The 24,228-nt window shown below is 44.4% G+C and overlaps 2 pseudogenes; both read right to left on the reverse strand.

The window, feature by feature from the left end:
• Positions 1–5,324: 5,324 nt before the first annotated feature.
• On the reverse strand, positions 5,325–7,901 carry LOC136532957 (receptor-like protein 2; annotated as a pseudogene).
• A 1,184-nt stretch (positions 7,902–9,085) lies between these two features.
• Positions 9,086–23,027, reverse strand: LOC136532960 (putative laccase-9; annotated as a pseudogene).
• Between the last annotated feature and the right edge of the window lie 1,201 nt (positions 23,028–24,228).

Raw genomic sequence — 24,228 nt, forward strand, 5'->3', positions numbered from 1 at the left:
GGAGGGAGCGGCAGCCTAAGAGCATGCCAAGTCGATCCAATTATTTTTCACAGTAAAGCAGCTTCAAGATTTACTGCAAAGGTCCTGATAGAAGGTTTCTTGATAAGTCCAGCACGCTCAAGCTAATTGGAGGTGTTCAGATACCAGACCTTCGCAAAGGCACTGCAAAGTGCAAAACCAGTCTGGAAGGCGATCACTTATACTAGTGTTGGAAATATCAAGCTGATAAATATCCACCATCGATTTAAGCCAAGAAGGAAACGCAAAATCTGCTCCCTGTAATCTGAAGGGAGGTTGCCACTGCCAACTGATGACAAGCTCTGTACCGGCTGCCGCGACCTGTTCGGGGCACGAGCACTGCCCGGCCGCTGCTAGCTGCGCGAGTGGATGCTCCTGTGTGGATTAGCTTGTTGGTGATTTTTCCCCCTTTGGTATGGGAACAAATATATTGCCTGTTCTTCACGGTGAGGTATTCTCATACAAGCAACACAAGAGCGCGCAAAGATCTTGTTTTTCTTGATCATATATACATGTATGTATTAAATATATTTATAGACAATTAAATAGACGATTCATCATTTTATAAGTTGTCTATTGAGATAACATTCCGTGTATGGGTTGTACATGCCCTAAGCTCTTTAAACTAGCAAACTGGTCCATTGTGATGATGCCACCATCCAGATCATTGTTATTTAGGGCTTAGGAGACGAGTGCATCTTGAATCCCATGGACAACCCGACCCAGTCCAAGGCAGCCACCGACCTGTTCACCCGTTGGGTGTGGATGCATGACACGGACGACCTTCCCCTATCAGGACTGGACCAGACATTGAACCGGTAAGATCATTTTAATTTCTTGGCTCACTAGTCCAACTGTTAAGAACCTGTTGAACCGCCGGTTTTAGTTTTGGACCGGATGAATTGAACATCCCACAAATACTTCAAACCGGTGCAATATAATAATATGCCGATAATTAGCAACATATATAGTTGATCACATATACAAATAAGCTGATAAAGAGCACAATTATACAACCGGCTTCCAACTAATCTAGGCACAAGTCCATAAACAGGTACTCAAAAAAGATACACATGAAAAGATAATATATGAAGCACTTATGAATTGGTGTAAATAGGATCTGAATGATAATTTAATTATTCATTGTTGCAAAACAATTTTATGTTCTAAAATGGATGGAATGTTCCATTGCAAAGATCTCATCAAGATTGTCAAAATAAATATATTATTTATCAAATTTAGAGCTCCACATGAGAAAGTTATGAAATTTTGAAATTAAAAAGGGAAGGTACAAAAAAAAGGAAGGTACGGTGGCACACGCACGTATAAAAAGTCTCCATGCGGCAAGCTCCCACCAGCAGCTGGCTAATAGCTGCAACCATTCGGGCCCACTGCAACAGGTGCACAGGCGGACCATGCATCTAAGACTGCAGTAGCAGGCCTCCCACCATACAGACAGACTGGGACAGTTCGCTTGAATCTGGGTGGTTCACCGGTTTATAAAAAACGAGCCAGTTCAACCGGTTTTGGCAGTTCAATTAGACCAGTGGTCTTTTAAGTAAATTGGAATGGTTTAGGCTTTGGTCGGTCTTTTAATGTTTCGACTGCCGGTCTGGTGTGGTCTGGTCCGAATAACTATGGCTCTAAGGAGTGCATGTTCTCCACAACGCGAGCAACATTCCTTGACGCGCCTTGTCGGGAAGGAGGGGGACGTCGGCGCCTCGCTCCACAAGCTCCGATGCTATTGTCAAATCATTGTCGGTTCAACCCCTCCTTTAGTGCCAGATTTTGAACTGGCACAACCTAACCGGCAGTGATAAGGTGTAAACATCAGTGCCGATTTTTATAAACCGGTAGTGATCACAATCTTCACTGCCGGTTTGTGACATGAGCCGGTAGTGTCTAGTTGAGCCAACACCGCTGGTTCTTTACAAGAGCCGGTAGTGTTCTCTCGACAAACACTGCCTGTCGGATATATGGGCCTGGGGTACCTGCACAAACCGGTATAAATAGCGGCCTGAAATAGGGTTTTACACTACATAGCGGCCTGAACCAGTATAAATCTCGTGTCTCGTGTGGTACCATCTGATTCCTCTTACGTGAATTAGTTGCTAAGCATTCCCGGAGCTAAATCATATGACATTGCCGGTTCTTGGCATAAGTCGGCAGTGTACTCTTGACCAGCACTGTAAGTTTGTGGCTCAAGCCAGCAGTGTTCTCTCATACAACGCTGCCAGTTTGTGACTCAAGCCGGTTGTGTTCTCTTGAACAATACTGCCAGATTGAGTAACAAACTGATAATGTTATATCGACCAACACTATCTGGTCGAAAGGATTCATTCCATCTATGCTCAAACCAAACCAAAGGTGTCTTACCTCTCCATCTATGTTCTTATAGCACATAGTATTAACAGTTCTCCAGTCGTTCCCATCGACGGGTGCCTCATCATTGTATCTACCTGTCAGCGCAATAGCTTGGCTAACTTTGCATTTGCAAATAACGAATGTACCTGAGGAGCTATAGAGAAATACAAAATGACCTTTACCGGTCCTGCTCTGGTCTTGCTACCCTCATTTGACGGCCCTTGCTTGTAATGGGGAGCTTTACACCTGGTGCATGCATCCAAGTCTTTGTATTTGTCTCCACGGTACAATATGCAATCATTGGAACACACATGGATTTTTTTCAATCTCGAGGCCGATTGGGTAGAAATCCGCTCTCTACATCATGTGGCAGCTGAGAAATGCCATCCTCATGCTTGGTGTCGTCAGCTAATGTATTGCTAAATACATCATTAACGGTAGCCAGAGGTTGTGTGTTGACACCCGTTATGTTAGGCATGGCCATATCATCATCGTTAGTAACAGCCTCGTGGATGGCTATGTCAGACATGGCTACATCATCATTGTATTCTTGCATAACATTCTCACCAACCTCCCCATGCATACTCCATATCGTGTAGTGTCTCATGAACCCCCTGGTGATCAAGTGCATTCATGTAGACTCATTGTTACCCCATTTCCTTTTATTTTTGCAATCTTTGCATGGGCTGAATACAAGCTGTCCGCCCCCAGTATCGGCTTTGGCAACGACGAGGAAGGTGCAGACACCAACCATGTACCGCGTGTCCAGTCGGGACAGACCATACATCCACCCTCGATCCATCTCTTCACAAAAAATATTTAGACTTCATGGCACATAAAAATGGGGAGAGTAATTACAGGAAAATTAATAAAAAGTGGAGCTTCATGAACAACAATTGTAGCTCAAAAGTAAAATTTGTTCTGCACTAATTTAATTTGGTCGCCCCATTTTGAAAAAAAAACATTCTAAATTAATTATTGGAAAATTAAAATTGGCAGCCCCATATAAATTGAAAATCATAGCCCCATAAAAAACATGCATTGTACACTAATCTAGAACAATTATTCTACTTCATGCCACATAAAAATGGAGACACTAATTACAAAAAAAAAATTAAAATTGGAGACTTAATCATGAACAACAATGTAGCTCCAAACAATATTTTGGTAGGTATCACATGGATTAATTTGCTCATCGAAATTGAGAAAGAATCTACTCTACACCGTATAAGAACTAATCATAGCATCACATACTAGCAATCATCAAAACCACCATGCAATTTTCTTGAAATTAAAATGGGTTCATAGACACCAACCTTTTGGATGATGGATTCACCACACTTTGGATGTCTTCCTCAAAATCCAATTGAAAAGTTCTCTCTAAAATGGAGAAACTACTAGAATGGGAATCAAGCAATCTATCCATAAAACAACTATAAAGCAACAAATTGAAAGGAGTGAATGCTTGTTACTAACCTTAAAGCAAGAAGACCATGTCCATGCTTCAATATCCAAGAGCTTCATCGAGCATTTTGGCGAAGAACGGCCACAACAATGGAGGGAGTGGGGAAAATGCATGCCTCCTAGATGAGTGTGCTCAGGATGGGAGAGAGGAGGGAGGGGAGGACGATAGCTTTTTGTACTTTGGTATATCGCTGTCAGCTTAAGGTAAAAACCGATAATGATAGCACCAAATCACTGTCGATTTGTGGCTAGAACTAGCAGTGATATTTCACCATCCATTTACTACCGGTTCTAGCCACAAAACAGCAGTGATGTGGACTTTCACTGTTGGTTTTCACCGACCCCCATTCATTTTATGTTTTTAAAGCTCAGAACCGGTAGTGAAGGGTTACACTGCCGGTTCACCATAAACTAGCACTGATGGTGCCGGCAGTGAATGTCGAATCTATAGTAGTGTGAGGGGGTGCCATCCATGGCCTACTACTGAACTGTGGGACATGGATCATCTTGATGATTACAACAAACGCTCTCGGAGATGCCCACTCCTCTAGGGCCAGGGAGCTCTTCCATGCATGACTCCTCAGTGCACACCGCCACACGGGTGTGCACGCTATCTCCACCAACCTACCTCCGCGACACTAGATTGACAAGGAGCCTATGGATTGTGGCAAAAGCATCCTCTTGGTTCCCCAAAATCCCACATTGCCCTACCTCATGTCAACAAGGAATGGGAACACTGGAGGTCACCGTCTCCCGCCCATCACGAACTCCATGACGGCATGGTACGATGCACACACCAACAGTTTAGGGAGTAGGATGTCCTTATAGATTTCTTCAGGACTAGTTGCAGTGAAGTATGGCCTGAGGTTACTATGTTCCCATATCATGTTTCTAACCCCATGCTTCACGAGTTCTATCTGGCCTCGGCATGTCCATGCCACCTTGCTTCAACTCAGCAGGTTCCATCGGACAGATGGAGGGGGACAAGTCCCCTAGCTAGGTTTTATCCTCCACGCTCTGGGATAACTCTACTTGACCCTCTAGGACCAACTAATTCTTGCCCTATACAAGAATCTGGTGCAATAGAACTGTCTAGCCTAATCCTTTTGAGCGCTTATAGTTGCTCTTCACAAGCCTTGGATGAGACCCTTAGTGTTAGCTTGGTATAGATACCTATGCTATTTACCTCTTGTTTATATAGTCCACTTCCCCATACATGCAAGTAGGAGTCCTACTCCTAGTAGGATCCTACTCTCAAGTCCTAATACAACTAGAAGTCCTAATAGCACACCTCTCTTGAGTCCTATTACAAATAGGATTTGAGTCACCATATAACAAGGCCCCTATTATAAGATTTGAGGAAATTATGAAAATTTGCACACAGTTCTACATCATTGTGGACATCTCTTTCAAGAAGTGCATTGAGAAGGTTGTGTGCAACATCGTTGTTGAAGAGCGATGTTACGCATTTTGTGACAATGTTCAGAACTGCACGACATTATGTTTTCAACAAAGGTGTTATACAATTTGTGAAAATGTGCACAAAGTTACACATAACCCTGAGACGGGTCAGGGACTAAACATACAGTTCATTGTTTGAGTACAAATTCTTCTATTCCTCCATTGATCGGTACATTACTTCGTTTCCTTTTATTTATCCATTTCATGCAGAACATGATTACCAAACTCTGAACATGACAACTCAATCAGGTCGACCTTGCTGCTGGAGATGCATGACATGCTTGGAGATTCTGATAGCAATCGCAATGCACTCGGTATTTGTTGCTTGCTTCAGTTCTGTCCATTTTATATGCATAAGCCAGAGGACACGTACGTTATTGTTGCCTATTATAGTTGAAGCAGACTGGGCCAACATAGATGTATCTGGATAAAACCACCTGGTCATATAGCACTCCTAATCCGAAGAATATTCCAAAGGTAATCGCAAACATGACCTTGTCAATATGCTGTTCTATGGAGTCGACGACGGGGACTGCAGCTGCATCTGTTGAACTACAATGGTGTGCCAGGGTAGGACCGCACAACTTTGGGTTTCAAACAAAGCTACTATCCAGAAACATGCTGAACTGGCCTCCAGTTGGAATAGGCCCTACCATATCATTGTTAGAAATGTTGAATTTGGAAAGGAAGTGAAGCATCTCCAACGTGGAAGGGATTGCGCTGGTCAGATTGTTGTATGACAAGTCTAGCACCTATAGATTGCCGAGGTTGCCAATTGATTAAGGAATCTCCCCATATAAGTTGTTGAAGCTCAGGTTGAGTGTAAGCAGTTCTTTTAGCTGACCAAGCTCTGTTGGGATTACACCGGTAAGTTTATTGTAGCCTAGATTGATCATTCTTGGGAGACCGCTAGTCGTACGGTATTGGAGAAATGGAGTAAAATAAACAGGCAACCAAAATACAATTGTGTCTGGGAAAATTTTGTGTGATTTGGCTTTCTCAGGCATTGGCATCTCCATCAGTGCTATTGGTATATCTCCTGTAATACTGTTATTCGACATGTCTATGTAGAAAAGGAAGTTTAAGGTGTTAATCCATGCTGGGATTGGTCCACTGAGTTGATTGTTGTTTAAAAACAGCGCTTGCAACAGTTTAAGCTTGGACAGCCAGTTTGGTAGATTTCCATACAGTGAACAGTCGTTTATGGCAGGTCCCCTGAGATTCTTAAAGCCATAAAATGTATCATAGTCTGGCATGGTCTCATGCGTTTCCCCCCATTATTAAGAGAGAGAGGGTCATAGAGGAACTGAGGATCTGAAGTGTATTTGTGATGTTTGTAAAGTTGTTATTGGAAAATGCTAGGAGTTTTAGGGACTTGAGATTCTTTATTCTGGATGAAAACTGACCCTGGAGTCTGTTGAGAGATAACCGCAGTGCAATAAGGTTGCTGCAAGAGTAGAGGCTTTCTGGAAATGTGCCAGTGAACTTGTTTAATCTAAAATCTAAAATCTTTAGACTAGATAGGGTGGAGAAGTTGACATTTGTGAGTTTTCCATGGAAGTTATTCCTCCTGAGGATGAAGGTTGTTAGATTTGAGCAATTGCTCAGAGATGGTGGCAGCTCTCCAGACTTGTTGTTATAGTCTAAGTGAAGCTCCTCCAGCATCTTGAGCTGACCAATTGAATCTGGGATCTCGCCATTTAGCGAATTCCCGCCAAGATCAAGGACAACTAGTTTGCTGAGTTTGACTAGATGCTCAGGATAAAATTTTCCATGCAAACGGTTATTAGGGAATGAGAGGTGCTCTAATGATGTGATATTGAAGAGCTCAGCCGGGAGTGTCCCGCTGAGTTGGTTATGTCCAGCCTTAAACACTCTGAGCATAGAGCAGTTGCCAAGCTCTGGCGGTATGCCACCATGAAACTGGTTGTAACTGAGATCAAGCACCACAAAGAACGGCTTGTCAACACAAACCGTGCTCTCGGAATTTTCCCGGTAAAGCTATTATTACTCATATTGAGAGTGGCCATATTCTTCATGCCATCTAGTGTGGCAGATGGAAAATATCCTGTGAAAAAGTTGCTTGAGATGTTGATTACCTTCATTGCCAGATCAAGGGTGGATGGCAGCTTCTGGAACTCTCCAGTGAGCTTGTTGAAGCTAACATCGAGGACGACGATGCTGCTGGACCACAGCAGCTCCGGTGGGAGTTCACCGGAGAGTGAGTTTCCAGACAGGTTGAGCCTCAACAAGCTTGTGAGATTGCCAAGTGAGGGTGATATGTGCCCCTCAAGGCCCATAGAAGCCAGAGAGAGATATCCATGACAGCCCCATCCGTATTGCAAGTGACGCCCTCCCACAAACAGCAGTTTGTGTCATTTTTCCATGAAGTGTTGAGGGCAGAGGCCTGAGAGAGACCATCGAGGAACCCAAGGAGGGAGGTCTTCTCCTCTTCTTTGCAAGAGCTGACGTGAGAGGCCAAGAAGAGCAACAGAACAAGAGCAGCATCAAGTAAAGATACTTGTAATGTTTTTGTTGTTCTGTTGCTCGAGGCAAGGAGTTGCTGTGTGGTCTTTTCCATTGTATAACGTATGATTTCCTGCGGTGGGCCTGATAAATAGAGCACCAGCAACTGGATATTTAAAAGCAGGTGAAATTACTTTTTCTTTTCCTTTTATATATTAGATGCCTGTATCTTTTCTGGATCTAGATGCAGCCGAATTTTGTTCAGTTGTGACACTCACATATTCGATACTTTTGTGGTTCTTAGTCTTTATTCTTTGATGTTTACTGAACAAAGTAGCATGTCTTTTGGTGACAGCGGGGCCCTACAGATTTGACAGGGGCTGACCAAGCCCAATCTCGAGCGGTTCGGCTGATGGTTTCTGTGGCTGATAAGCCGGCTGAAGCTGATTTATTGTGAGAGGAAAAAACAATCACTACCGCAGACTCATTTTCTCCCCACGGTCGAGGCACTCCCGTCGGCCCCGTAGCATCCGTCAGGGGCACAAAAGCATCCCCCGCGTGCCACAGAGTACCATCCGGGATTCACTCTCCCGTCGGTGGGCCACCGTCAGGGCTCTGTTTCACGTCGCTGCCATGGAAGCGTTACGCCGTTTCCGCGCTAAAAAAAATGGATCGCCCGCGCTGCAGCCCTACGTTGGCCCACGAAACAGACAGAGCAAAGCGCGGCACCCTGGCGAATTTTTTTCGCGGCAGATGCCTTGCTGCCAAGAGTGTCATGGCTGCTCCCCTCTGCGGATGCTTTGCCGTAGGGTGTGCCTTCGCTTCTTCCCTGGCAGATGCTTGGCCGTCGGCGAAACTCTTGGCGGATGCTTTGTTGCCATTGGCTCTTTGGTCCCCTCTCTAGTGGATGCTTTGCTGCCGAGAGTGTGTGGATCCTCTTCTTGGCGGATACTTGGCCGCCATGGTCGCTTGGTCTTCGTTGGCGGATGCTTTGCCGTTGTTGCTCCTGAATGCTCCTATGCCTTTCAGGGTGGATGCTTTGCCACCACAACTTTGACTATCTTGTAGACAACCCTTGTGTGTTATTTTTATTGAAGGCTCAGTTATAGGTCTTGGGTGCTGAGGGGAGTGGCACTCATTTTTTTTCTTTTTTCTTGTTCCTATGTTTATCCCAGGTCATTCATCACTAGTTTGGTGGTTTGTAATTTGTGCTATGAGGGTTCTCTCATAGCTGCATTGTATAATTCACTCCTCTTAATGAAAAACGGGTCAAATCCTCCGATCGAGAAAAAAAATTAATTTAGCAAATACACTACTTACCAGGATTTGTGGCGCGGAAGCGCATTGTAGCCTAGCCGCCCAGGGGCACGGAGATGGTGTTCTGGTACGGCGGGTCCACTAGATTGTACGTGGCCAGGTCTAGATCTCTGTTGAAGTTACCAAACCCTCGGCCCACCACGTAGAAGATGAAGCCGTGCAGGTGCATGGGGTGGCTCTCGCAGGTGAGGTCCTGGAATACCACCTCCACGATGGTGCCATACTCCACCACCTTCTCCTTAGTGCCTTGCTCCGTGAACTGGAGCTCCTGCGTCGATTTGGGGTCGATGAAGTTGAAGAAAAAGGGTGGCTTGTCGTGGAAGTCTGGCTCGTACACGCCGCTGATGCTGTCATTGTTCACATCGAGGATGTCGATGGCCAGCTTCACAAAGCTAACTTTGTTTAGGCTTGCCATGATGCAGCCGCCTATGGGGCCGTCACACGTCTTGTTGGCCCCGCAGGGGAGCGATTTGAAGGAGATCATCACTAGCATGTGCTCATCGACCTCTGTTAGCACATCAATTGGGTGCTCCTTGGTGACTAAGGACCGGAGCTGCACCATGTACGCCATTGTCGCGGCGACGTTGTGGACATTTGGTAGGTCATGGGAGTCTGTTGGCCCTGCGAAAGGCAGCTCATCCTTGTGTTAGTTGATCTCCACCAATAGGCCCAATGGCCTATTGGGCCCTTGCCTCTTCGCCCTGATTGGGGGCGCCCAACCCTAATAGGTTGGTGGGCCCCTATCGCACAGCACATATAAAGATAGGTGGGGATCACGGCTTGAGTCATGAGGTTGGTCTAAGCCGCCATGATCCCATCGATAGAAACCCTAATCTGATCTACAGTGTGCTGCCAGCGACGGGATGCCCCACCACGCTGCCGTCGCCTCTGCAGGGTCTCCACAGCGCCACTGGACTTCATCTCCACTGTGCTGAATGCCTACTACACTGTGGCACTGGCGTCTACTCTGCTGCTACACCGCAACAGAGAAAGGGCGAGGAGGCTTACCTGGATCTATGGTTACACAGAGGTAATCTACGATCCTAACATTGGTACTAGAGCCAGGTTACCAGTGTGTAACCCTAACCCTAATCGGGTAAAAGCAAAAATGAAAAGAGACTGGGGTGGCGGACGTCACTGACTACCGGTCACCACCGCCATCGCGCGGGGAAAAGTGCCACACCACCGTCCTCACCGGCGCACGGCAAGAGAAAAGAACCGATCAAATCCAGTTTGGATCTGAGAAGAAAGAGGGTGTTCCCTAACCCTAACCCTAACCCTAACTGGGTGAAAGAAAGAAGAAAAGAGAGGGATTTGGCCTAGAAGAGAAGAAAAGCCGAACCCTAAACCAGTGAAGACCCATGAGAAAGAAGAAGAGTGGGTTTGGATTTGGCCGAACCCTAAAAACTAACCCTAGAAAGAAAAGCAAGGATAGATGACACGGGGGCATACTCTAACCCTAACCCGCACAAACAGCTCGAGGAAGATGAAGAAGAGGAAGGGCCCTCGGCACACGAACCCTAGTCCACGAACCGATTCGGATGAACTCCAAAAAGAAAAGAAATCAAAGAAAAGAAAGGAAATCCAAAGAAAGAAGAAGAACAGGGGTCGGCACACGAACCCTAACCCTAGATCTCGATTCGGATGAACTCCAAAAAGAAAAGAAATCAAAAGAAGAGAAAAACCGAATCTGTCGAATCGAATTAGAAAAGAAACCCTAACCCTAATCCCCACCTCCAGATCGGAAAAGAGAAGGAAACAAGAACCAAATCGGAGAAGGGGAAAGGGGGAATGGACCTACCTCGTCGTGCGTCGGGATGGCCCTTTGCCGGCGCGGGAGAAGAAGGGCCGAGTCGGGGGTAGCTGCTCATGGGGCTCGGCCAAGGGGGCGCCGTGCTCACCCATTCGGGAGCACGCACGCCGGCAAGGGGGCTGGCAACGGCGCCATGGCTGCCTCACTCCACCGCCTTTGAGTCGCTCTCGGTTCGCTCGCTCGGTTTTGCGCTGCGCTGAGAAGAGGGCGGCGAAGAGAGAGAGAGAGAGAGAGAGAGAGAGGAACTGAGAGACTGAGCTAGGGTTTTTTCGGGCATCGGCCGCGGCGTTGATTTTTATACCGAGCGAAACACGCGGATGGCCGTCGGATGAGATCTGACGGTGATGAAAGAACGGACCTAAATTTGGCCCAGGCAGGATAGAGCGCCAGGCCGCTTTCCTGGCCTAGGCCCAGGTTGCGGCCTAGGCGCGGGGGAGAGCGCAGGAAGCGTGCACGCGGGCATGGGCCGTGGGCCGCGTTTCCGTTTTGGGTCGAAGGAACAGTATAGAAAAAGAATCAGTTTTTTTTCTTTTTCCAGTAAATGTTTATTTCCTGGAAATTGATTAATGGCTTAAAGAAAATAGAAAAAGTAATTTTTCCCAGTGGGTAAAATTCAAGAAATTGAATTATTTTTCCGTTGCTAAAGAGAAATTGTTTATTCTCGAGTTAATTTGTACCAACGTGATATTTAATTGGAGAAAAAGAGATTTTGACATGATTTGTTGATTCTCTAGTTAATTTGTACCAACGTGATATTTAATTGTAGAAAAAGAAAGTTATTCCGCTGCTAAAGAAATTGTTGATTCTCCAATTATTTTGAACCAATGTGATATTTATTTGGAGAAACAGAGATTTTGACATGATTATGATGTTGTTATTTTCTGACCAACATTGTTAATAACAATATCGTAATTTTAATGATTTATGCATTAATTCTATTTCTGCCCAATGGTGATGTAGAATTAGTGTGTAAGAACAGTTGTGAATTTTAATGATGTTATACATTAATTCTATTTCTGCCCAACAGTGATGTAGAATTAGTATATAAGAATAATTGTATGTTTTGATTTTGACCAACGTTGGAATCAAGGCATACAAATGGTGTTATTTTTATGTTAAGAAAAGTTTGACCAGATTTTCATCTTGGCTAAGGTGAACTGGGTAGTCATCTCACCGTGTTCCACTGAGTCTGTGGCATCGGTGAGGGAAACAAACGAGGCTGATGCCGTTTGGGCAACTAAAGAGAGGGATTTTGATTCCCGAAAGATGTTATATGCCCTTGAGCATAGGAAGTGTGTCACTACCAACAAGAATTGTTTGGCTATGATAAAGAACACGATTGAGCCTGCAATTGTGGGCTCAATCCTAGAGTGTGACACAGTCACCGAGTACCTCGATAGAATAAAGAGTTAGTTCACTGGCTCTTCAAAGACAAATGCTACCCAGCTGATAAAGCAGCTAGTGACAGAGTGTTACTCTCATAATAATGGCATAAGAGAGCTCACGATGCATCGTCCAAATTATGGCACTGTTGTTTAGGCCATATTTTGAGGGGGAGAATAGAAAGACTAGTTAAGAATAATATTCTTCCTCCATTAGAGCTCTCAGAATGCATAAAAGGGAAGTATGTAAAGAAAGATGACAAACGAAGCACAAGAATTTTATAGTTTATTCACACAGATATCTGTGGTCATTTTCCTATAAATAGTGTGAATGGTTATGATTCGTTCATAACCTTACCATTATGGCTACATTTATATAATCAAAGAAAGAAAAGAAGCATTGGATAAATTTAAGATATTAAAGACTAAGATAGTCAGGTCTGACCATGGGGGAGTACTATGGTCGGCATACCCTAAAAGAATGACATAGTAGCCCAGTATACTACATCGGGCGAACCTCAGCAGAATAGAGTAGCTAAAAGAATCAATCGTACCCTGATGGATATGGTGGGCAGTATGATAAATAACTCCACCTTATAGTTGAGCATGTGAATGAAGGCGTTAAAAACCAACAGTCATATTCTCAATAGAGTACAAAGTAAGTCAGTGCCCAAAACACCGTATGAGTTGTGGACAGGAAGAGTACCCTCACTAAACACTTAAGTGTGTGGGGGAGCCCTGCTGAGGCTAAAGTATTTAACCCAAATATTGGGAAGTTAGATCCCAAAATAGTAAGTTGCCATTTGTTTGGCTACCCAGAAAAGTCAAAAGTTTTTTGTTTTCTACTGTCTAGAGAGACATACAAAGTTTGTGGAAACGAGACATGTTGTTTTCCTAGAGGATGAATTGATGAGGGGGAGCATGGTAGCTCGAGAAATTGACCTTAAAGTGAAGCGGGTGTATGCGCCCACTCCAATGATTTATGAGCCATTTTTATCACTACCTGCTGTCGCTGCACCGATAGTGCTAGATACTGTGGTGCCAGCACCTGTTGTTATCCCACCTGTGGCAACAATGAATGATGATGAGGAAGCTATTCTTCAGGATCCTATAGAACCTATTGCCACACATGAGGGGGAGCAACAATAGCCTCAAACAGAAGATGTGCCAAATGTGAAGGCCCCTAGAAGGTCTCAAAGAGTTAGAAAATCAGCTATTCCTGCTGATTATGAAGTGTACAACACTGAGGAATTTCAAATGGAGGATGATCCCACCTCATTTGAAGAAGCCATGAGAAGTGATCATTCATCAAAGTGGCTTGAGGCCATGGAAGATGAAATGAAATCAATGAATGTCAATAGAGTTTGGGATTTGGATATAATTCCTAAAGGAGCCAAAACAGTAGACTATAAATGGGTCTACAAAACAAAACTTGACTCTCAAGAGAATATAGAGAGATATAAAGTGTGACTTGTAGCAAAAGGCTTTATGCAAAGAGAAGGGATTGATTACAATGAGGCCTTTTCTCCAGTCTCATGTAAAGATTCCTTCAGAATCATAATGGCATTAGTGGCACATTACGATTTAGAATTACATTAGATGGATGTAGAGACGTCATTTCTCAACGGTGACTTGGAGGAAAATGTTTACATGGCACAACCGAAAGGTTTTGTCATGGAAGGAAAAGAACGAATGGGATGCCGCCTAAAGAAATCCATTTATGGATTAAAACAAGCTTCAAGACAGTGGTACTTGAAGTTTGATCAGATAATAAAGAATTTTAGGTTTTAAAGAGAATATAGAGGACAATTGTGTCTATGCAAAGTTTAAGAATGGGAAGTTTATCTTCCTTGTCCTGTATGTGGATGATATCTTACTTGCTAGTAGTGATGTCAGTCTGCTACAAGAGACAAAGAAGTTTTGTCCTCAAAACTTGATATGAAAGATCTTGGTGAAGTCTCGTTCGTTCTAGGGTTCGAGATTCACCGAGATAGAAGAAAAGGGGTATTAGGACTGTCACAAAAGGCATACATAGAAAGAATCTTAAAGAAATTCAGTATGCACAAATGTAGTCCCTCACCTGCTCCTATAATCAAGGGCGATAGATATGGAGAATTTCAATGCCCCAGGAACCAATATGAGCTCAATCAAATGAAAGTGGTTCCATATGCTTCAGCTGTCGGAAGCTTACAATATGCTCAAGTATGTACGCGCCCTGACTTGGCATTTGTTACCAGGTTACTTGGCAGATTCTAGAGCAATTCTGGAACAGAACAATGAAATTAGTAAAGAAAGTCTTGCATTATTTGTAAGGAACGAAAGGACTCATGATGACATATAGAAGATCTGATTCACTCCACATAGTGGGAAATTCATATTCTGATTATGCGAGAGATGATAGAAAATCCACGATGGGATAGTATTCACTCTCAAAAAGGGGACCTATTTCATGGAAAAGCTCAAATGCAAAACGTCACTACATCGTCCATAATGTATGACAGTTTGTAGCGTGATATGAGGCAACGGGGCAGGTGAACTGACTAAAGAAGTTCATACCCGGTTTGAAGGTGGTTGATGACATCTATAGACCACTTAAGTTATACTACGATTATAATATGGCAGTACAGTATGCTCACAACATAAGTCAAGTGGTGCTGCCAAACACATTGACATAGAGTATTATGTTGTGATAGATAAAGTCCAGGATCAAATCATAAGTCTTGAGCATATAAGTACAGAAAAGATGCTTGTGGATCCGCTTACAAAAGACTTATCACCCAACGTGTTCAGAGAACATGTAGCTAGCATGGGTTTAAGGGAAAGCCTAAAATTCCTAGACAAAAGAAGGCCCAAAGATAAGTATTTATTTCAGAACAGAGTAGTATGTTGTAGCTGTTAAATCTATCGGCAATGGACCGTGACGATGAGACATGCTCTATGCACTAATCTGTAATCGAATGAACAAAAGTAAATGATATGAAATTAAAAGATGGAATGAGATCAAGGGGAAGAATGTTAGTTGATCTCCACCAATAGGCCCAATGGCCTATTGGGCCCTTGCCTCTACGCCCTGATCGAGGCTGCCTAACCCTAATAGGTTGGTGGGCCCCTGTCGCACAGCACATATAAAGATAGGTGGGAATCACGGCTCGAGTCACGTGGTTAGTCTAAGCCGCCATGATCCCACCGATAGAAACCCTAATCCGGTCTATAGTGTGCTGCTAGCGACGGGATGCCCCACCACACCGTCGTCGCCTCTGTAGGGTCTCCACAGCGCCACTGGACTTCATCTCCACCGCGCTGAACGCCAACTACACTGCGGCACCGGCGTCTACTCTGCTGCTACGCCGCAACAGAGAAAGGGCGAGGAGGCTTACCCGGATCTACGGTTACACAGAGGTAATCTACGATCCTAACACCTTGTACTCCAGAATGGCCATGGTATTTTTATCATCGAATGGAGTAGTCCTGCGTAGGTGAAGAACGGTCTCGCAGCCATGTAGTAGCGGCTTCTGTCACCTGAACCGTTGGTGGCGCGCTTGGCCTCGAGGAACATGTCCATGATCTGTCCGGAGGAGATCATGATGTGGTCGACGGTGAATGGCTTGAGGTAGTGGCCGTCGGACGTCGGTGCCGATAACCGTGAGGTGGTGCCCGGCGACGGCGAAGAACATGTCGTGGGTGAGCCGCGCGTTGATGACCCGGAGCAGGTACGTCTTGCCGTGCTCCACCAGCATCCTGAAGGTGTCGTTTTTGGAGCACGGGGCATAGTGGCCTGTCTGGCCGTTGATGGTGTTGGCGTCGGAGACGTTGACGTCGCCGCCGGTCCGCTGGGCCTCTAGGAGAACTTGATCCATGTCGGCGTTCCACCACTCGCCGAGGATGGTGGGCACCTCCCCGTGCGGCCTAGGGTAGGGGTAGATGGAGCTGTCGTTGGGGTGGACGACGATGGCGCCGTGCACGGTGGCGCGGTCGAAGTCGCTGTGCGCATGCCACCACAGCGTGCCCTCCTCCTCGGTCAAGATGATGCGGTAGGTGAAGGTGGCGCCGGGCTGGATGGGGCACTGCATGATGTACTCCGGCCTGTCGGACCACAGGTTCCATGGCTGGTCCACGCCGTGCCAGTGGAGAGAGATGTTCTTGCTGCCCTGGTTGCACACATTGACGACGACGACATCGCCCTTGCGGGTGTAGATGGTCGGCCCAGGGAACTGCCCATTCACGGCCAGGATGGTCTTCTCGTGGCACAGCCAGGTGACCTTCGTCTCCTTTATCTGCAAAGAAGTTTATCACACGCCGGCCGGCGTTATTACATATATTATTAGTAATGTTTTCCTAAACGGTAAACGGTCTTTACACGGTCATCCTTCGTTTAGCGTTTAGGCTGTTTACACGGTATTTAAACCAAATTAAATAGTCTAAACGGTTTTGTACTTTAAAAAAAATACATATAATTATATATGTGCATGTAAAAAATCAAGTATTCTAGCATTTATACATTTTTATCCGAGTAAAAATCAATTATTTTGGTATGTACATATATTTATGCATGTGAAAAGAACCAAATATAGATATTTATGCATGTAACATATCAAGTGTACACATTTATAAATATAGTAAACTTAAGTATACAAATTTATCAATACAAAACTAAACTAGATTTATCTCGTGTTCGCCTAAACAGCCGTTTAAACAACTGTTTAGCCCGTTTAATACAATTTATCTCCATTCCGTTTAGGCCATATAGACCGTTTTTTCCCATTTTTTTACCGTTTAAACGGTTAACCGTTTAATTTTTGTTTACCTCCTAAACAAAATAGTTTACCACCGTTTATTGTTTAGTGGCCGTTTAATCGGCCGTTTAGGCCGTTTAGATGAACACTGATTATTAGTCATTGTACGTCTTCTTAATAACAACTGTTCAAGTAACTGCATGCATCTCTGAATGAAATGAAATCAAACTGGTGGTAATATATAATTAAGTCGAAATGAGATGTATCGATCAACTTACAACGAAGTCGTAGTAAGTATTCCTTGATTCTTCCGCCCTGAAGCCGGCATCTTAGCTACACCGCCCATCGTCTTGGTTGCCCAAGGGGCATGCGTATGCAATGCAGCAGAGCTAGCACACCAAGCTCTCTGATCTTGTGTATGGTGATGACGTGTGCGCGCGCTCTGTTAGCTAGTTTGAGCGAATTGGAACGTGGTTAGCACTAGCAGCGAGCGATCGAGAATGCAATGCAAAGGCTTGCTAGCTTCTGCAATGTGCGCTCGATCGGCTCCGTGCGTTGCTGCAATGCTCATCTGCAGCGGATACCGCAAGTATTTGTAGAGCGCGAGAGAGCTGCCGATGCAAAGCCGACAAATAACATGCATTCAAATGAAAAGAACAAATAAACAATTACGAAATCCGCCTAACTCATCGTGCTTAGTGCTCGGCACTTAGCTGCAAACTGCTCTTGATCAGTATAGACACTAATTGAACCAAGATTTCTAAATCAATTAGCAAATTAAACAAATGGTACAAAAGCTATGTTGAAAAATATTAAGCTCGTGCTAGGTGCTACCTGAAAAAAAAAATACAAACAGTATGCTATTATGCAACGAAAAATTGAAAAGAGCAAATAAACAATTAAGAAATCCGCCTACCTGATCCTGCTTCGTGCTCAGCATAAAACCGAATGATTACTCAAATTCCTCCACTTTCTAGCGGTTTTCTATGCATTTCGTGGAGAAGATCCTAGAGGAGGTGGGCATGCACGTAGTGCAAGATTGAAGGTTGTGTCATCGTGGGGTGACTGCAAGGGATGTGAAACATATTTTGACCATGTGGAAGCATGAGGATCTCGTATTTAAGTATAGAAGATTAGCCGTTGACCAATACACGGTGTGGCTGCAGAAGCCGCGTACCCTGAAACGCCCTCCTTCGATCCGTTAGCGTGAGTTGATTGGCGTACGTGGCCAAAAGCTAGCTACTAGCAACCTAGTACCTACTGGGTCGCCGCGGTGGCACGAGAGCTTGTGACGACTGACGACGGCGACATCCGAGCTAGTAGCTTGACTGAATCTTCACCGGGAACTGCCACGACGGCGACATTTGCATTGCATTAGGCTAGCTTAATTAGATTTTTTTCATACGGCTAGCTTAAATCGCAATCACCTGAAAGCTAATAAGCACTACTACAGAGATGACTTTCACTGCCGGCTGCTGCCGAATTTTAAGAAACCGACAATGATAGATAGGACCAACGACACTGATATTCAGGTCTTCACTGTCGGTTTTAGCCAAGAACCGGCAGTGATATTGGGTCATCACTGCCGATTTTAGCCAAGAACCGACACTGATACTTTTAATAAACTACATTTTGTAGCCGCCTTCCCAGGTACTATCCTGTAGAAGGGGATATCCGTTGGAGTGAGGAGGTCGACGAAGTTGAGGCCCATCTTCTTCTGCTTGCCGGCAAAGATGACGTTTAGCCCTACGCCGCCGTCGATGAGGACTTTGGTTAGTTGCACTCCTGCTATTATGGGGTCTGGCGCTCGAGGTTGATGTTGATCTGCCTGAAACACTTGTCGAGGTTGGCCAAAATCTCAGCAAAGCGTGTGCCGAGGCTGGCATCAACGATGGGCAAGTGTTTGTTGAGATCCAGATCCACATTGGTGAAGCATATGTCGAGGCGCATGTGATGCTCGGAGAAGAGACGCTACATTTCCTCCAGTAGCATCTTGGCGGCGAGGTTCATGCTGCCGAGGCGATATGCGAACGTCGCGATCTAGATAGAGAAATTCCTACAACCTGAGGGAATTATTTGATGCTTGATGGGTTATAATATCATGTTTTATAGTTAAGGGGGTTATGCAGTCAACCCTTGATATGTTATGGGGTTATATAGACTTTTTAATATGCCACGTCAGCAAAACCACATTCAAAACCGTCTCAGGGGTTATTTAGACGGTTTTTAATAGTCTGAGGGGTAAAATACATGGTTTTATAGGTGAGACAGTGAAGTAGACAACCAGCAAAAGTTATGGGGGTTAAGTAGACTTTTTCCAATTGGGTAAGTATAATATATGTTGGGAACTTGACCTCACAGAACGCAGTTCTGAATGGCCTAACGATTTAGTCCAACCAGGCCCAACTTCCTCGGGCGGTTCATTAATGACTCGTGGAGGCGGTTTGGGTAATATTCCCCCGTATATTCATCCTCCAAACCGTCCTTAGAGTAGTATAAGAGAAGGGGGAGAGCCCCCTCTCTCAACACACACCTCATTTGGAGCCACTACACATCACACCTCACACTTGTACTCTCTTTTATACTTTAGTAGTCTTTTGAGAGCAAGGCAAAGCTACCTTGAGGGGCTTGACTCCTTGGAAGAGATTCTTGGTATGAATAATATGATGAGTTCTTCCGAAGTTTTATTCTAATATTATCAATATAGATATGCTTATGAACTAGAGTATAGTTTTAATGTTATGATTGTTGGTATTTCTAAGCGTATGCAGAAAAGTCTGCAAACACACGAAAGTACCGTTGTAGCACTTCACCCGGTGCTATTCAAGGTATCATATTTCCACGAGGAATAGAGGTGTAAGAAGTCTCTTAACTAGTTCTCCTTGAAAGATAAGATGAAGTGTAGCACAGGTAGTGAGGTTCTTCAAAGGATAAAAACCTTAAGTGAAGATAACTATGTCGCTATAGACTTACTTCGGGCACCAGAGATCACTTGGTCTGCCAAGCGATGCTGACCTGTAGCTCTACGCTAAACCCAAACATTGGGGATTACAAGGACAGATAGGGCTGTCACCACCTACTGCCTACCCCTCGACTGTGGGGAACGAGGCAAACAAAGTTAACTTCTATCTTAGACACCACGTCTACGCTATCTGTTACTACTCTAGCATTGGCTAGGAACTTCCATCTTTATCAGGAGTCCTCTACTAGAGCATCCGTCATAAAGACGGACGATGAACCCATAGCTTATGACAAATAAAGATAACTTGCTTAAGATATCAATACCAAAGTTGAACATGAACTTCTTACTCTAAGTAGTAAGATGATTGTAGAGGTACAAGTGTGGAGGAGGCAGTGATCTCGGTACTCCTTCTACTAAGTGTACAAGTGCGCCGAGTACACAAGTGTAGGTAGCCGACAACTCTGGTACTTCTCCAACTCTTCTCTCTCGCACTCCCTATGCTAATCTAGCTACAAGCTAATGGAGAAATGGCTAGCTCTTCTTCTTCTCTTTCAATGTGTATGATCATGAATGAAGGGTTGGGTGGCCTCCTCCTTTTATAGCTTAAGGACAGTTTGCATTGTTATTTTAGGCAACCCCCACCACAACTGACATCAAGTGCATTGAATGTACTGCCACAAGGAGGATGGGTGTAGAGAGATAAATTGAACAAATAACTCCCTCACCATCAGTTGTTTGCCGGTCTGGGGAATCAACAGTCTGAGTGTTGGCGGCGACAAAACCACCTTCAACGTCGACAGGATCATTGAGCGGACTATCAGGCTCCCAATCTTGCACAGGTGTTTCGTCAGGAAGTATCTGGCGTAGAAGGAAATCAGATGAAGGGTAAAAGACTGAATGAAAAGAAAATACCTCAGTAAGCATCGAAGTCAAAACTCACATTTTCTGCTGTTGTGAAAGTATCGGTTATTTCAACCGGGATCGGCTCCCGTGGAATAGCCGATGGGATTTCAGTTGGTGCTGAGTCAAACGCCTGGGATGGCAGTTCCGCACCCAGAACAGGTTGGGATGCAATGCTCGATAGCTGTGAAGGGACGAGGTCAGCAAGTAAATATCATTTTTGAGAAGCAGATAAACTGTTTACCTGAGCAGCTAATGGTCTTGTTCTATGGAGTCTCTTCCCAGTAGTGGTTTTCTAGGTTGCCCCTTGGACCACCTTGCGCTTTGAAGACTGATATGTCACAATTATGGGGGCAGCAGGAGTTTTCATCAATTTCTTCAGTGAAGGTACAGCCAATCCCATTCTCAAAACCGGGCACGGTGGCTGGTAAGCTATACGACGCCCCTTCGTATCCAAGTTCAGAGAATCAAATTCAACATCCTAAAAAGGTTGATTAGGATGGTTAACAGAGGATTTCGTCAAGCAGTTTTCTTGAAGAGAAATAGCAAATTCCTCTCCGTCAGAAGTAAATTTTCCATCCAGGGATATACATAAAGGATGGACTGAACAATAGAAAAGATGGGAGCGCCATTCTTGCCACCAAGAGTCGAAGGGAGTAGAAGAAAGGCTGACTCTAATCTAATCATGCAAACAGAGGGAAGGGAGATCTGATCCCAGTTAAAAAACTCTACCGGCTTCCAGCACTTCACTGATATCTTCTCGAGGCCTCAGTATGTCCTTGAAGAATAGCTAAGGAGGCAATTGACCAAAACCAAATTGATGGGCCACAAACGAAGGGTTGTAAAATTCATAGTTTGGAGGGTTGCCTGGGATGGAGGAGCTTTTAAACATTTTGCCACGACCATGATGAAATTCGGCTAGAAGAACACAGGGCTTGATAAAGGAATTGAAGATCGTAGCCATTGTCTCGTCCAAACAGCCAAATTCAAATCAGAATTTGAATGGGAAAGTCAGTTCATCATCCTCTTTATAAGGTAGCCAAGTTAGGACAACCGCATCAAACACCCTGTAGAACTTTTCGAAGAGATGGCCAACATCGAAGTCAATTATTATGGCCGATGCAGCCTCACCATAGCTCGTACATTGACAAGTTCTTCTTTCTTCGCCTCTATATTCCTCATCAAAGTTAGAGGAAGGAAAGCTCAAGTCTCTGAGATTAGGCCTTACAATCTTGTGCATATACAAATTAAGCCACAGTTGTATCAGCCACCAAGGACCGCTGATAGTCTGAATTGGTTCATTCTTTAGTAATTGGGCAGCCACCTGGTACATCAGATGATAAGCAGCTCCTAGCAGACATTTTCCAAGAGGAATATCCTTGACTAATGCTAGGTGCTCTGCCATGAGTTTGTGATTGTAGGTTGGACCATAAGATGACCCACAGAAAACAAATCTCTCCAGCCACATATTCAGGAAGGCCACATATTCCCTTTTGCTGACAATTGATCCATCTCCAACGTGGTTCAAAATATAACTGACCTATCCTGTACAGTCTACTATTTTGGTTAATCTCTTGGAGCCAGCACTCAAATACTCATAAGGCTACACTGATTTGGTGACTCTAAGGCCGGTCAACATGTAAACATCGGTTAGGGTGATGGTCATTGGACCGTGACCAAAAATAAAAGCATTCAGAGCGTTGGACCAAAAATAAAAAGCAGAGATCAAGAGTGAATCATTCCTCTTGATGTCAGACAACAAGAGTGTCAAGCATTGATTCAGATCATAAAGCTCCCAATCTCCACCCCTTTTCTCGAATATCCTACGAAACCAATTTCTCCATCCCTTCGGCGCTTTGGGCCAGTTTCTGAAAGGAGTTTTATTCCAGGAGGATGAATCCACTACAGACTGTTTAAAGAGGATCTGGTTGGTTTCTTAACGAATAAAATTGGATGGATTAGGATCACCCATAGGCTCGAGAAAATATACATTTGGGACGACAGCTGATGGAATCAAGATTTCGTTCCTCATTTCCTAGCAATCGGATGAAATAAGTTTAGAAAGAGAAGAAATACAGGGTAGCAGCCGGTACTTGGAGAACGGAAATTTGGAAGCATACCTCAGGGACATGGTCATTGGTTGCCATCGCAGCCAGAACAGGTTCGGATCTGACAAAGATAGCTTGAATGAAGGCTTGATGAAACAACAGATTGACTAGGATTTGAGGCCTTGGCAATGATGGCGTCGACGGTTAAGGTTGGCTTGAGAAGGAAGGAGAGAGCAAACAGGCCGAATGAGTCGGAAAAAATACTATTGGGACATTATGTAAGATTCGGCCTAGGAAGTCAGGACTCACGCGTATATCTTGGGGCAAATTGGTTGCCGCATGGTAAACGGATAAATAGGAATTTTGGAATAAAAACAGTTTTATCCCTAAATTGGGGGGCATGTGTTTACACCAAAATTTGGGAGAAGAACGTGGGAACTCTCTGGCTTCCAAAATTGTGCCAATCAAGGAATCGATTGCATAAGGATCGCATCAGCCGATTCAGATAGAATCTAGAATCAGATCTCTTGGGATGACGTCCGCAGATAGCGATGATGAGCTACAGTTGGCGACATGAAACTACATATCGGACTCTACAAAAGAGGGAAGGGTTAGGGTCCAAGTTATCTTAAATTAGGAATGCTTTCTTTTATGCCGAAAAATTATAACGAATCGTGCTCGAGTAGGATTCATGTTTAGACTCCGGGTATAAATACCAAACCCTGGCTATTGTAAATAACACAATCAATCCAATATACAAGTCATTTACTTTTTTGGCTCCGGCCACCCCTTAGGAGTAGGAGTAGAGTAGATCTCGGCGAGTTCTTCAGCAAGTACTGCTGCATCGATCCGGTCGACCTCCACTGCTTGTTGTAAGTACCGTCATGGCTTATACCTCTGTTCGTACGGCTGCATCGATCCGGTCGACCTCCACTGCGACTCTGGTATAAGTTAGTTATCGATTCTTGCCTAGTTCAAGTATGGCTACATCGATCCGGTCAAGCCCCACTGTATGAACTAGATCAAGGTCAAGTTATCAGCTCTACCTTAGAATGGTAGTCTTTGGTAGATTCATTAAGTTACCGATATTGCTTATTGCTTTCATTATATATCTAAATTAAAGAAATATCACTCTGCCCAATTGGGATTGATCTAGATCGGCCTTATACCTTGTTTAGCCCATCGTTTGTTAATCTAAAACTGATCTAATCTGTATATTAAACGATGAGTTATGTTTTATTGGCTTTTTTACATCAATCCTGATCGTGCATAGCGTGTGGTTAAAGCATATTGCGTCTTG

This window comes from Miscanthus floridulus, unplaced genomic scaffold, assembly GCF_019320115.1.
Source record: "Miscanthus floridulus cultivar M001 unplaced genomic scaffold, ASM1932011v1 fs_748_1_2, whole genome shotgun sequence".
In the NCBI taxonomy this organism is placed as follows: domain Eukaryota; kingdom Viridiplantae; phylum Streptophyta; class Magnoliopsida; order Poales; family Poaceae; genus Miscanthus; species Miscanthus floridulus.